Below are 14,100 nucleotides of genomic sequence, written 5' to 3' on the forward strand. Positions count from 1 at the left end.
CGCTCCCGTTCATCAGAGCCATTCTGGGCGCAGTGCAGTTCTGCGCCCATCTTCCAGAGCGCCAAGTCCAGAATATCCAGACACTGATTATAATGTTTTGGCCTCTATCCTAGATTTCATTGAGACTGACTCTGAGGCTGTTGGGTCTCATAGCCTCCTACATCTTGCTGGTACAATTTGCCTGTTGGCTTTTGCAGGCTCTGTAGTGGGGGCCTGAAGTCCTAGTGGGCGCAGCATCTGGGTGATATTTCAGATCTGGTCCAGATATCAGAGGACACTGCAAAAGATCTGCAGTGGTGGCTGAGGAACTGAAGTTGGGTCAGTGGAAGACCCTTCTCCCTTCCCCATCCAAAGCTCACAGTGATGACAGATGTGTCACTCCTGGGCAGCAGTGGCCATCTAGGAGATGTGGAGATCTGAGGACTCTGTATTCCGGCGGAATCTCGGCTCTACATCAACATGTTGAGGTTGAGAAGTATTCGCTTTTCATTGAAAGCCTTCTTTCCTTCCATCCAAGGAAGGCTGGTTCAGGAGTTCACAGACAGCACCACCGCTATGTGGTACTGCAACAAGCAGGGTGGGTGGGGTTGTGATCTCGATGTCAGAAGGCTCTACGCCTCTGGACATCATTGGAAAATCTGAATATTTTCCTGGTTGTACTACATCTGGTTGGATCTCTGAAAGCCAGAGCGGACAAACCCAGCCAGTGATGCTTTACAGATCATAAATGTGTCAACATCCAAAGGTGGTGGGCAGAACATTGGCTAACTCTATTCACCTCCACAAGATCATGCAAAGTCATCACTTCTGAGTGCTGGAGTCTTCAAAGCAGCTCTCGCTCAGAGGCACATTCCACCTTGAGTGGAATTCTGGTCTCTTGTACGCCTTCCCACCTATACCACTCCTGCCCAGAGTTCTCAAAAAGATCAGGACCGATGGGCCCAAGTTATCCTTGTGGCTCTGAATTGGGCAAAGAGTATCCAGAACTCCTGAGCATGAGCATATATGTCCTCCTGTCAGGCTGCCCCGTTGGGAGTATCTCCTGTTGCAGCAATAGGGCAAGGTCCTACACCCAAACCTTCAAACACCATCTTAATGCATGGAGATTTAACTGCCAAAATTTGAGGGTTTTCGTTTTCCTGAAGATTGTGATGTAATTTTGGCAACCGTTTTTCCACTAAAACTGTCTACGCCTGCGGTTGTGATAGGTTTGTGGCTTGGTGTTCCTCACGCAATGTGAACCCACTTTCTGCACCTCTTGAGGTTTTGTAAGCCCAGCTCAGCCTTGCTATGGGCACAGTTAAAGGTTATTTGTTAGCCATTTGAGCTTCCTTGTGGTTGCCAGACCAAGCCTTCCTGTTTAAGTCGCCCGTTATGACTCGGTTCTTGTTAAGTTTACAACATCTATTACCACCTACTCTTTTTGTGATGACCTAATGGGACCTTTATTTGGTGCTTCCTTTTGGCCTGAATTCTCTCTTTGCACCTATAGGAGGCTGGCTTTCTATATGTTGCTCACTTAAGTAAGTGTAGCACCCTGCACTAATCCAGACAACCCTTATGGCAATTTTAGTGATGGCTGTGGAGAGCAACCTTTAGGCTTAGTCCAGAAGGAGTGTAAAACAGCTTGTTTTACCAGTTCGTAATCTTGTGGTATAGGTTAGTGAAAAAGAACCACACAGTGTAGTTATAGAAATATGTATTTATTATAAACACTCACTAACACATTGCAATATCTCTCTATACTTTGATAATAGAACACATACGTAGCTCAAATACATAGTGATCTTCTGGGGGAGACCAAACCATATACTAAAATAGTGGAATGCGAACCCCAACTCAAGTCGAGACTGGACCCAGAAGATGTAGAGTCGGAGACCCAAGGAACCACCCAAGGTAAGTTCCCAGGAGCCCAACTGAGGCCGTGTGCAGAGTGGGAGCATGACCGCGTGCTCAATACAAGTCAATGGGTAAGTTGTGGCTGCAGGAGGACCCTTCCCAGCAGACCCTGAAGAAATCCTGTGGAAGATGGGAGGTTGTAGTCTCACCCCACCCGTGGATACCCCAGGAACCAGGATACCTACACCAGGGAAGCTAGGTGCGAAGTGACATCTGAAACCACTGTAGACCACAATGGAGGACTTCAGTTATGTGAATGCCGCTGGCGAAGAAGGCAAAAGAGTCCGCTGGAACCCAAAGATGGATTCAAGATGAGAGGTACCTGCAAGCAGAGGTGACAGAGTCAATGCCACTCAGGAGTGACCAGGAGGTACAGAAGACAAATGCCCAACGATGACGGGGATGCAGGATAGTTAAAAGTGCTCTTGAAGTTGCAGCTGTGCAGACCAGGCGACGCTGTGGAAGACCAGGAGCTGTTCATGAGCTGTCCCACACAGATATCAAGTGCCAAGGCGTCCATGTCCGACAGGGGCACCAATAAGCCTTGACAACAGAAAACAGCGAAGTCGTCAAAAAAGGTGAAGTGTTGGGACTAGCAAGGTCGAGTGACTCACCACAAGCTGGTAAGTCAGAGCAGTCCCCAAGCAAGCAGGGGAGCGCAATGGAGCCAAAGAAGACCCTCAAGAGGACCCACGGGCCGAGGGCACAGGAGTCGAAGCGGATCTTGAGCAGCTCACCAAAGGTTGAAGGACCACGGTGCAGAGGATGCTGGTTACAGGAGAGGCTGGAGCTTCTTGGAGCTCGAAGATCTCTGGTGAAGAGAGTCAACAGGCCTTGGCAACAGCAAGTCGATGCAGTGCACAGGGGTACTGCTCCAGCGGTTCCGACGAGGGGTACTGGCTTCAAACTTGCTGTGAAGACAGTGCAGGCCTCGAGGGAGTTGCAGAACCACCACCCATGTTGCTGAAACTTTCGGAGTCCGTAGGAGCTCAGTAACAGCAGACCGGTCAGCTTTGTTGTGGTGCATGCAGATGCAGGAAAGTGACTCCTTCACTTCAAGGGAGATTCCTTTGAGTGTTTTGGATGTCCACAGAAGAATCTGTATGGAGCACAGGCACAGAAATCGCAGAAGACTGGCAGGACGACAAGACCAAGAGCAGCTGGAGTCTTCCCAGTTGCTGTCTCTGTTCCCAAAGCGAAGTCCAAATTGCCCAGACGGATTAAGATGAAGTGGTTCCAGATCTGAATCATGTACCATGACGCATCTAGGGACCCACCCACAGGTAAGCCCTTAAGTACCCTAAGGAAAGGATTGGGACAATTCAGGGGTCCCGCCCAGAGGAGGGGCTGGACAGTGGGGAGGATACTCCCATGTTTTTTTCCAGTTTTGCGTTAGAGCAGAGCCAACGGCTCCCTGAACTGGATTTTGTTGGAAACAGCCCACTCCCACTCCGCAGGGTGGTGGTGGACTCCCCGAACACACTGTGGTAGCTTGGCTCGAGTGGTCAGGAAACAGGCGCAGTGCTAAGCATACAATATACCCATACAATAACCATGCGTGCATCCGTTCCAAAAACGACTCTACACCGTAAAAATTATGAAAATATCTTCTTTATCTTTTTCTCTTAGTTGCTGATTGGAAAAATAAATAAGTCAATCACAATATACAATTTTAAATAGTGCAGGTCAAATAAATACTGTCTGAAGATTCAATAAATAGGGGTGATCATAAATATAAAGGACATAAATAAAAGTGCAGGTAATACAGGCAATTAAATATTCTGAGGCAATAAATACTGTACCAATAAATATTGTACACCAACAAGTCCTGTGGACCAATAAATATAGTGAAGCAATAAATAAGTAAAACACAATAAATACAGTGCCCCCAATAAATAATTAAAAGTATACAGCCACACTCATGTAATCAGATCACTTTTCAATTCCTAAGGGCTGATTTGGCCCAGGCACAGCTTGTAGGGTTGTGGAAGGCTTGAGGGGGGCTACTCCCTGGCTGAGACAAGGCTGAGGCCTAAACTGAGGTAGATCAAAGGGGGGAATACCAGTGCCCTGGCTTTCTCTCTCCACACCACCTCTCTAGGTTAGTCCCAGTTCACCCCAGGCACAGTCAGGTTGGTTTCAGCACCTCCCTAGCCCCTTAGAGCAGTCTCTCAGGTCTCCACAGGGCCTTAGGCGCCCTCTACTCCACTTACTGCCCTTTTTCTGATGTTCCGACGCCGCTGGAGTCGTGTCGACGCCGTGAGGCGGTTCCGGTTCGGTCTCGGCGGCCTCGGCACAATGTCAGTTCTTTGACGACGCCGGTAGGCGGTTCCGGTCCGATGTCGGCGGCCTCGGTTCAATCTCGACCTCCGATTCGACGGCGTCGGGCAGTCTCTACTCGGTGTCGACTTCGGGCGGCTCCGGTCCGATGGCGCTCTCGGCTCCGATGACGTCGGCCGGCCTGGCCTCGATGTCGACTTCCGGCGACTCCGGGGTGCGATCCTCACCCCCGACCTCCGGTGCTCCTCCTCTCAGGTTCCGGGCGACTCCGGAGTGCGATCCTCACTCCCGACCTCCGGTTCACCTCTACCTCGGTCTCCGACGACTCCGGAGGGCGGACTTCACTCCTCCGATGACGCCGCTCGCTCGACCTCGGTTCACTTCCTCCTCGACCTCTGGTATTCCTCACGACCTCCGTCGGCGCCCTCTCACGACCTCAGGCGGCTCCGGGTACGACGTCTGCTTCTTCAGTCAGCGCCGCTTCTCCACCTCGGGCTCCAGGTCTTAGGCTACTCGACGCCGGACTCCAGGGAAACCAGTTTCCAGGTCAGGATCTTGCTGCTTTCTGCTTCTAAGGCCTGTTCCTGCTGTTCAGGTCCTTAGGATGAGTTTTTCTGTCTTCTTCCCACACAGGGCTATAGGCTGGGATCCATCAGTAGGGACTAGTATCAAGGGTGGGTTTATGGACCCCACTCCAGGCACAAGTTTCCACCCCTGCTGCTTCACTCCTTCCTCCTTCACTGTTGTGCTGCTCTCTCTTCACCAGTCAGGTGCCAACTGCCTCTCTTAACTCCCCAACATTCTAAACCGCCTCCAACTGTCACAGAGTTCTGGAATGTTCTGGAAGGTGCTGGTAGGTTCCAGTGGATGCTGGTGATGTCACAGGTGGCCACCATTTTGTGCTTCAGGCCCTCAGACAGAAGTTTCAGGGGTAGCTAAAATGGCTCCCTGAATCTGCAGCAACACTAAAAAGTCTGGTGGTTCCCAAAAAGGAAAAATTCAAACAGGGTTTGAGGCAAAAGTGGGACAAAATAAATAATGATGAGGAGGGACCACCCAAAGGGCTGACAGGTCTAACACGCGTCCCCCCCAGCTGAAAGTGGGGGGAGAACTACCCAACCCCTTGGGAGTTCTCATCACTAAGGCGGAAATACCTTGAGAGACCGTCTGCATTGGCGTGGTCCACTCCAGGCCGATGTTCCACCTGAAAGTCCATTCCCTGTAGGGAAATAGACCACCTCAACAACTTGGGATTCTCCCCCTTCATCTGCATCAGCCAACGAAGGGGTCTGTGGTCGGTCTGAACCAGGAAGTGCGATCCAAACAGGTATGGCCGCAACTTCTTCAGAGCCCATACCACTGCAAAGGCTTCACGCTCTATTGCACTCCACTTCTGTTCCCTGGGAAGTAGTCTCCGGGATAGGAAGACCACGGGTTGATCCAGACCCTCTTCGTTGAGTTGCGATAACACTGCCCCAATGCCATGTTCTGATGCATCTGTCTGGACAATGAACTTCTTGGAAAAGTCTGGGGCCCTTAAGACCGGGGCCTCGCACATGGCTTTCTTCAATCTCTCAAAGGCTTGCTGACAAGCCTCCGTCCAGACTACCCGTCGAGGTTGTTTCTTGGACGTGAGCTCCGTGAGGGGGGCTACGATGGTACCGTACCCCTTCACGAAGCGGCGGTAATATCCCGTGAGGCCCAAAAATGCTCGGACCTCAGTCTGTGTCTTGGGGGGTTCCCAGGCCATGATGGCCTCGATCTTCGCCTGGAGGGGTTGCACCGCTCCCCTACCCACCAAGTGTCCAAGGTACACTACCGACCCCTGCCCGATCTGGCACTTGCTGGCCTTGATCGTCAATCCAGCTTGTCTCAGGGCCTGGAGAACAGCTTGCAGGTGACGCAAGTGATCCTCCCAGCTGTTACTGAAGACGGCTATGTCATCCAGATAAGCAGCAGAGAAACTCTCCATTCCGGTGAGGATCTGGTTTACCAGGCGCTGAAACGTGGCAGGTGCGTTCTTGAGCCCAAAGGGCATCACACAGAACTGGTAGTGGCCATTGGGCGTGGAGAAGGCTGACCTTTCCCTTGCTCCATCAGTCAAAGAGATCTGCCAGTACCCCGAAGTAAGGTCAAAGGTACTTAGATATTGGGCAGCTCCCAGCCGGTCAATTAATTCATCCGCCCTAGGGATCGGATGAGCATCAGTTTTTGTCACTGAATTCAGTCCCCGGTAGTCCACACAGAACCTCAGTTCTGGTTGGGCACCCGGTGGTGCAGCTTTCGGTACTAGCACCACCGGACTGGACCAGGGGCTGCTAGAAGGTTCAATCACTCCTAGCTCCAGCATCTTAGTGACTTCACTATGAATGCTGGCCTTCACCTTGTCTGACATCCGGTAGATCTTGGACTTCACAGGTGGGCTGTCTCCTGTGTCCACGTCATGGACGCACAGGTGAGTCCTACCCGGGACAAGGGAGAACAACGAAGAGTACTGCCCCAGGACCTGGCGACAGTCCTCCTGCTGTTCAGGAGTTAGAGATGGGGAGAGAATCACTCCCTCCACCGACCCATCCTTTTCTTGAGACGCAAACAGATCAGGGAGAGGCTCGCTTTCCACGTCCTCTCCTCCGTCAGTCACCATCATCAAGATGACTTCGGGCCTCTCGTGGTGGGGTTTGAGGCGGTTGGCATGCAGCACCCGCAGGGGCTGACGAGGGGTCTTCAGGTCCACCAAGTAGGTAGCCTTACCCTTCTTCTCCAACACCTCAAAGGGTCCTGACCAGCGATCCTGGAGGGCACTAAGCTCTCCTGGTTCGATCACCCACACCTTCTGGCCAGGCTCCAACTCCACCGGGTGAGCGTTGTGGTCATACCACGCCTTCATCACTGCTTGGCTGGCTTCCAAGTTGTCAGAAGCTTGCTTCCACAACTTAGCCATTTGGCTCCGGAAGGCCAGCATGTAGCTCACCACATCCTGGGGGAGCTTTCTGGGAGTTCTTTCCCATCCGTCTCTCACCAGGTTAAGAGGTCCACGTACAGGGTGCCCATACAGAAGCTCGAAGGGGCTGAAGCCCACTCCCTTCTGTGGCACTTCCCTGTAGGAAAAAAGTAAACAGGGTAGGAGGACGTCCCATTTCCTCCGCAGGCTTTCAGGCAGACTTCTGATCATGCCTTTTAAGGTTTTGTTAAACCTTTCCACCAGACCATTGGTCTGGGGGTGGTAAGGAGTTGTGAACCGGTAGGTCACTCCACACTCCTTCCACATCGCCCGCATATATGCTGACATGAAGTTGGTCCCCCTGTCGGACACAACTTCCTTGGGAAAACCCACTCGGGTAAAGATTCCCATCAGGGCCCTAGCCACAACAGGTGCTGTTATGGTCCTCAGAGGTATTGCCTCTGGGTACCGTGTGGCATGATCCACCAGAACCAGGATAAACCTGTGACCAGCTGTAGTCGGTGGATCTAATGGACCCACAATGTCGATGCCCACCCTTTCAAAGGGGGTGCTAACGACAGGAAGTGGTTCCAGGGGAGCTTTCAGCTTCACCCCTGTTTTCCCACTGGCTTGGCAAGACACACATGTCCGGCAGTAGGTATCGGACGACACTTTCATCTGAGGCCAATAAAAGTGTGGGACAAGACGGGCGAAGGTCTTGTCTTGCCCCAGGTGTCCTGCCAATGGTATCTCGTGAGCCAACTCTAAAAGGAAGGCTCGATAACGTTGAGGGACTACCAAGGCTCGTGACGATCCATGTAGGGGTGCCTTGGGTTCACTGTAGAGGAGGCCATCCTCCCAGTAAACACTGTAGTTCCCTTCAACGTTCCCTGCTGCCTGGGTTTCGGCCTGTCGCCTCAGCCCCTCAAGGGTAGGGCACTCCCTCTGGCCCTGGCAGAATTCCTCCCTAGACGGGCCTCCCTCCACGTGCCACTCGGCCGGGATGGGTAGGTCCTCCAGGTTGGTAACGTCCCCCTCCGCAGACTCCTGGTCCACCACCTCCGGTGGCCTATCCGTCCTACGGGGTGGAGACGCCGAGGCAGGCTCCTCCTGTCCTCGGTTCTTCCCTTGACTGGCAGCTGGCTGGGCCTTTGTTCCAGGCTCCAGCCGGAATGAACTCCCTCTTCGGGTAGTCGCGGACCTTGTGCTAACACAGGCCCAGTCAGGTGTACCCAGCATCTCGGTATGAGTCCGGTATTCCACCTCCTTCCAAGCGTTGTGCTCCATGTCATTTCCCAGCAGACAATCGACTGGCACGGCAGGGCTTACGGCAACTCGAAGTGAACCTGCAACCCCCCCCCATTCAAAGGGAACCTCGGCCACTGGATAGTGACCTGTTCTGCCGTCAGCCATCGCGGCTGGGTGGAGTACATCGGGAATTACCTGCTCTGGAGACACCAGTTGGCTACGCACCATAGTCATACTGGCTCCTGTGTCTCTCAGAGCCTCCCCTCTTTGGCCGTTGATGGTGACCCACTGCCCATACTTTGCGGTATTTGCGGGCACCTGGATCTTAGGAACCATCTCCCGTTCTCCCAGGGACACTAAAGTGACACCCGCCCACTCCCTTCCCTTAGTTAAGGGCATCTCCTCCCCGAGCACTACACTAGCTACTCCGGGGGTCTTTCCTCCAGTGGGAGGGGGTGATCGTTTCTGACACTTCGGATCTCCTTTATAGTGTCCAACGCCAACGCACTCGTAGCAATGGACAACCCTTGGCTGCTGACTCTGGCCAGGATTAGGGTTTCTGGGTGGGTTAGCCTTAGAGGTGAATCCTGTTCCCTTCCCTTGGAAGTTATTTTGGGGGCCTTTGGAGAACTCCTTTTTCTTTTCCCCTCCCTCTTTCTTCTGGGGGGTGCCCTGTCCAGCCTTTTGAGTATCCCCTCCAGTCCCCCTTGTGGACACCCGGGTACTAGCCCAAATGTCCGCCTCCTCAGCAAGCTTCCGGGGACTGGTCAGCTTGCTATCCACCAGGTGTTGCCGCAGTTCAGGGAAACATTTCTCGAGCAGGTGTTCCTTCAGTACTAGGTCAAACAACTCCTCGTAGTTCCTTACTTCACTGCCCTGAATCCAACCTTCCAGTGCCTTCTTTGCATAGTCCAGGAAGTCCACCCAATTCTGTGTGCCCAGTTTGTGACTACCCCTGAACTTCTGTCTGTACTTTTCAGGTGTTAGTCCAAACTTTCTGATGAGCGCCAGTTTCATGGTGGGGTAGTGGGTCTGCTCATCCTCTTCGAGGGCCAATAAAGCATCCCTACCAGCTGGAGGCATGTACTTGTACAATCCCCCTCCCCAGTACTTCACTGGAACCCCATGGGCCCTCAACGAAACCTCATAGGCTGCTAGCCACTTGGCGATGTCGTCACCCGCCCCATAGCTAGCTACTATGTCCTTTGGCAGGTAAGGTTTGGATTCCCTGGTGATCTCTTGGGTTTGGCTGCCACCATTAGGAACAGGTTGTGCCCCGATTCTCAAGATCTGAAGATCTATTTCTTTCAGTCGCAATTCGTGGGCCATCCTCTGCTCCTCCTTTTCCTTTTCCAGCCTTGCTAAGTCCCATGTGAGCTGTCTTTTCTCCCTCCGGTCCGTTAGCTCCACTTCAGACAAGCCACCGCTAGAGGCACTGCTGCCCTTCCTAGAAATGGTTCTGGGCCCTGCTGACAGGTTCCCCACCTCAGGTTGGTACATCTCAGCCCCCTCAGGGTCAGGCTCTCCATCCCTGTCTTCCTCCTCAGCCTTGCTTTCTCGGCGTGCCTCCCCCCAAGCCCTTAAGCTGGTTTGGAGTGCACCCTTCTTTGCTCCTGGGGGGCAGTACACCCCCTCCCGCTGGCAAAACTCCCTGAGTTGGGCCACAGTGTACGTTTCTAGGTTTTCTAGTACAAACTCCATCTTGCCCACTCAGGTTAGAGGACAGGTTTTGTGCAGTAACTATGCAGGGGGGTACCTTTAACAATACCTCCTCCCACCACCAGAGTAAATTTGGAAAAAACAAAAACCCACAATTAGGAAGGCCGCTTTGAGAAAACTCCCGGTGTAGGCCTATGGACTACCCACAGTTATTGTTGAGTATACGTAGGCACAGCTCAATCCCACCACTGAACACCAATTTATGTTGGAAACAGCCCACTCCCACTCCGCAGGGTGGTGGTGGACTCCCCGAACACACTGTGGTAGCTTGGCTCGAGTGGTCAGGAAACAGGCGCAGTGCTAAGCATACAATATACCCATACAATAACCATGCGTGCATCCGTTCCAAAAACGACTCTACACCGTAAAAATTATGAAAATATCTTCTTTATCTTTTTCTCTTAGTTGCTGATTGGAAAAATAAATAAGTCAATCACAATATACAATTTTAAATAGTGCAGGTCAAATAAATACTGTCTGAAGATTCAATAAATAGGGGTGATCATAAATATAAAGGACATAAATAAAAGTGCAGGTAATACAGGCAATTAAATATTCTGAGGCAATAAATACTGTACCAATAAATATTGTACACCAACAAGTCCTGTGGACCAATAAATATAGTGAAGCAATAAATAAGTAAAACACAATAAATACAGTGCCCCCAATAAATAATTAAAAGTATACAGCCACACTCATGTAATCAGATCACTTTTCAATTCCTAAGGGCTGATTTGGCCCAGGCACAGCTTGTAGGGTTGTGGAAGGCTTGAGGGGGGCTACTCCCTGGCTGAGACAAGGCTGAGGCCTAAACTGAGGTAGATCAAAGGGGGGAATACCAGTGCCCTGGCTTTCTCTCTCCACACCACCTCTCTAGGTTAGTCCCAGTTCACCCCAGGCACAGTCAGGTTGGTTTCAGCACCTCCCTAGCCCCTTAGAGCAGTCTCTCAGGTCTCCACAGGGCCTTAGGCGCCCTCTACTCCACTTACTGCCCTTTTTCTGATGTTCCGACGCCGCTGGAGTCGTGTCGACGCCGTGAGGCGGTTCCGGTTCGGTCTCGGCGGCCTCGGCACAATGTCAGTTCTTTGACGACGCCGGTAGGCGGTTCCGGTCCGATGTCGGCGGCCTCGGTTCAATCTCGACCTCCGATTCGACGGCGTCGGGCAGTCTCTACTCGGTGTCGACTTCGGGCGGCTCCGGTCCGATGGCGCTCTCGGCTCCGATGACGTCGGCCGGCCTGGCCTCGATGTCGACTTCCGGCGACTCCGGGGTGCGATCCTCACCCCCGACCTCCGGTGCTCCTCCTCTCAGGTTCCGGGCGACTCCGGAGTGCGATCCTCACTCCCGACCTCCGGTTCACCTCTACCTCGGTCTCCGACGACTCCGGAGGGCGGACTTCACTCCTCCGATGACGCCGCTCGCTCGACCTCGGTTCACTTCCTCCTCGACCTCTGGTATTCCTCACGACCTCCGTCGGCGCCCTCTCACGACCTCAGGCGGCTCCGGGTACGACGTCTGCTTCTTCAGTCAGCGCCGCTTCTCCACCTCGGGCTCCAGGTCTTAGGCTACTCGACGCCGGACTCCAGGGAAACCAGTTTCCAGGTCAGGATCTTGCTGCTTTCTGCTTCTAAGGCCTGTTCCTGCTGTTCCGGTCCTTAGGATGAGTTTTTCTGTCTTCTTCCCACACAGGGCTATAGGCTGGGATCCATCAGTAGGGACTAGTATCAAGGGTGGGTTTATGGACCCCACTCCAGGCACAAGTTTCCACCCCTGCTGCTTCACTCCTTCCTCCTTCACTGTTGTGCTGCTCTCTCTTCACCAGTCAGGTGCCAACTGCCTCTCTTAACTCCCCAACATTCTAAACCGCCTCCAACTGTCACAGAGTTCTGGAATGTTCTGGAAGGTGCTGGTAGGTTCCAGTGGATGCTGGTGATGTCACAGGTGGCCACCATTTTGTGCTTCAGGCCCTCAGACAGAAGTTTCAGGGGTAGCTAAAATGGCTCCCTGAATCTGCAGCAACACTAAAAAGTCTGGTGGTTCCCAAAAAGGAAAAATTCAAACAGGGTTTGAGGCAAAAGTGGGACAAAATAAATAATGATGAGGAGGGACCACCCAAAGGGCTGACAGGTCTAACAGATTTCAACTGGAGTATGCAAGGAGAGCACCAAATGTGCACCTCAAAGCAGTCTAGTGGCGCTGGCAAGTATCCCCACCCTGTCCTCGTACACTAAGTTCTGTCTAGAAGGTGGTCGCACCTCCCTGTGACAGGAAACCTATTCTCCTGCCTTCCCCTGGTTGAGCTTGGCTCAGCAGCAGGGGGGCAGAATCGTGTCTCTGGTCGGCAGCAGCCATAGATTGCTGTCAGGGTCTATAAGACCGGTACCGGGAGCACTTAGGGCCTCCCGGAGGAGCTTTACACTGCATGGAATCATACCTCCAACACCGTTTATGGTGTTGGGGTGTGATTCCAACATGTTTGTTACCAAACACGACAGGGTTTGTTTTAGCCAGTTTAGAGAGAGCCTTCATGTAATGACGCATGGCCGCTTTATGTATCGTAATGGCTGATTCACTTACAACCCGGGAGAATGGACTCCATGGATTGAAGGAGTGTCCTGCTCATGCGGGGGCCCCCTCACACTTAGGACCCAGCACCCTTCCTTCAGGTTTGAAAGGCCTGCCTTAGGGATGAGTTATAGGTTTTAGGTGCAGTGACCTCAGATATAAGTTAACTTATAGCTGTTGTAAGTGGTCCTAGCACCAGCTTACACAGGCTGCAATGGCAGGCCTGTAGTCTCAATTTTAGTGGTCTCCTATGGATGGCATAATACACGGTTCAGCCCATGAGGGAACCCTGGTGTACCTATACCCCGGGTACCTTGGTACCATATACTAGGGACTCACAAGGTTACATCAGTAGCCAATCTGGGGGGGTACCCAAGTACGCACCATGTCCAATTTAAGAAAGAAGCACTGTGACTGGGGTCCTTATTAGCAGAATCCCAGTCAGACTAGTCAGTATAACGACACCAGCAAAAAGTGGGGGTGACCATGAAAGCAGATCCTACTTTCCTAGAGCGCCCCTGCATAGTTGCCTTTTGAGGCTCTTGACAATGAAAACCGTGTATCTGAAAGAGACACGTTAGTGATAGATTCCTTACCTTAGAATATCCCCAGGCGTCAAACTGGATCTGGAAAGTTTTCGTCTGCAGTACCCCTGCGCGTCGGTAGGCGTCGTCGTGCGGCTCCGCGTACATTGCTGGCGTCTTAGCCGCCGAGATGAAGCCATCGGAGCTTCTTGGACGTGCGCTGACATTTTTTTCTTTTTCCGCGCCAGCAAGCACAGATCCGAGAGAGAGCGGTACCCCTAGTTAATATTTTAACTTGGTTTCTCTTATCGAGTATTCGACTCCTGGTGCAGTAGGGATGCCGGGTTTAAGTCCTGTAGGACCTGCCGTTGGAACATGTCGGTAGCGGACCCGCACGACGTGTATTTTGTTTTTTTTTTGCTCCTCAGCACCTGGCCTGCCGGGGCTGCAATGAAGACGATGTGTTGCCTTCCTGTCTGCGCAAACAAAAGGGGGATGATTTGAATCATTTGCTCCAGCGCCTCTTTTGTCTGCTGGCTACCACAAACTGCGTGTGGGCTATTGAGTGTCACATACAGTCTTCACAGTAATGGAGATAATTATAATATCAGTTAAACATAGCATTGTAGATGAGTTTATATCATGGAGAGTGACGTATTACTCCAAGAAGTTCTGACTAATATCAGCCAATGAGAGTGAACCTCAACTTGCAGGAAGATTTCTTTGTCTCCTGGAGCGATTCATCATGGCTCTACCATGTCTCCACCTTGTACGCCGATCGCAGTCACCAAATCGGAGCGGCAGATTCAGAGAGTACAGGACCGGAGAAACGCAGTTGGTATCGGATGAGGTTGGGGTTCTGAATTATCTCTCCTCCATTAGCGCTTCGATTGGGGAGGGGATAGCCCACAAAGGTATGTGTGG

This window comes from Triturus cristatus, chromosome 9 (genome assembly GCF_964204655.1).
Source record: "Triturus cristatus chromosome 9, aTriCri1.1, whole genome shotgun sequence".
Lineage (NCBI taxonomy): Eukaryota > Metazoa > Chordata > Amphibia > Caudata > Salamandridae > Triturus > Triturus cristatus.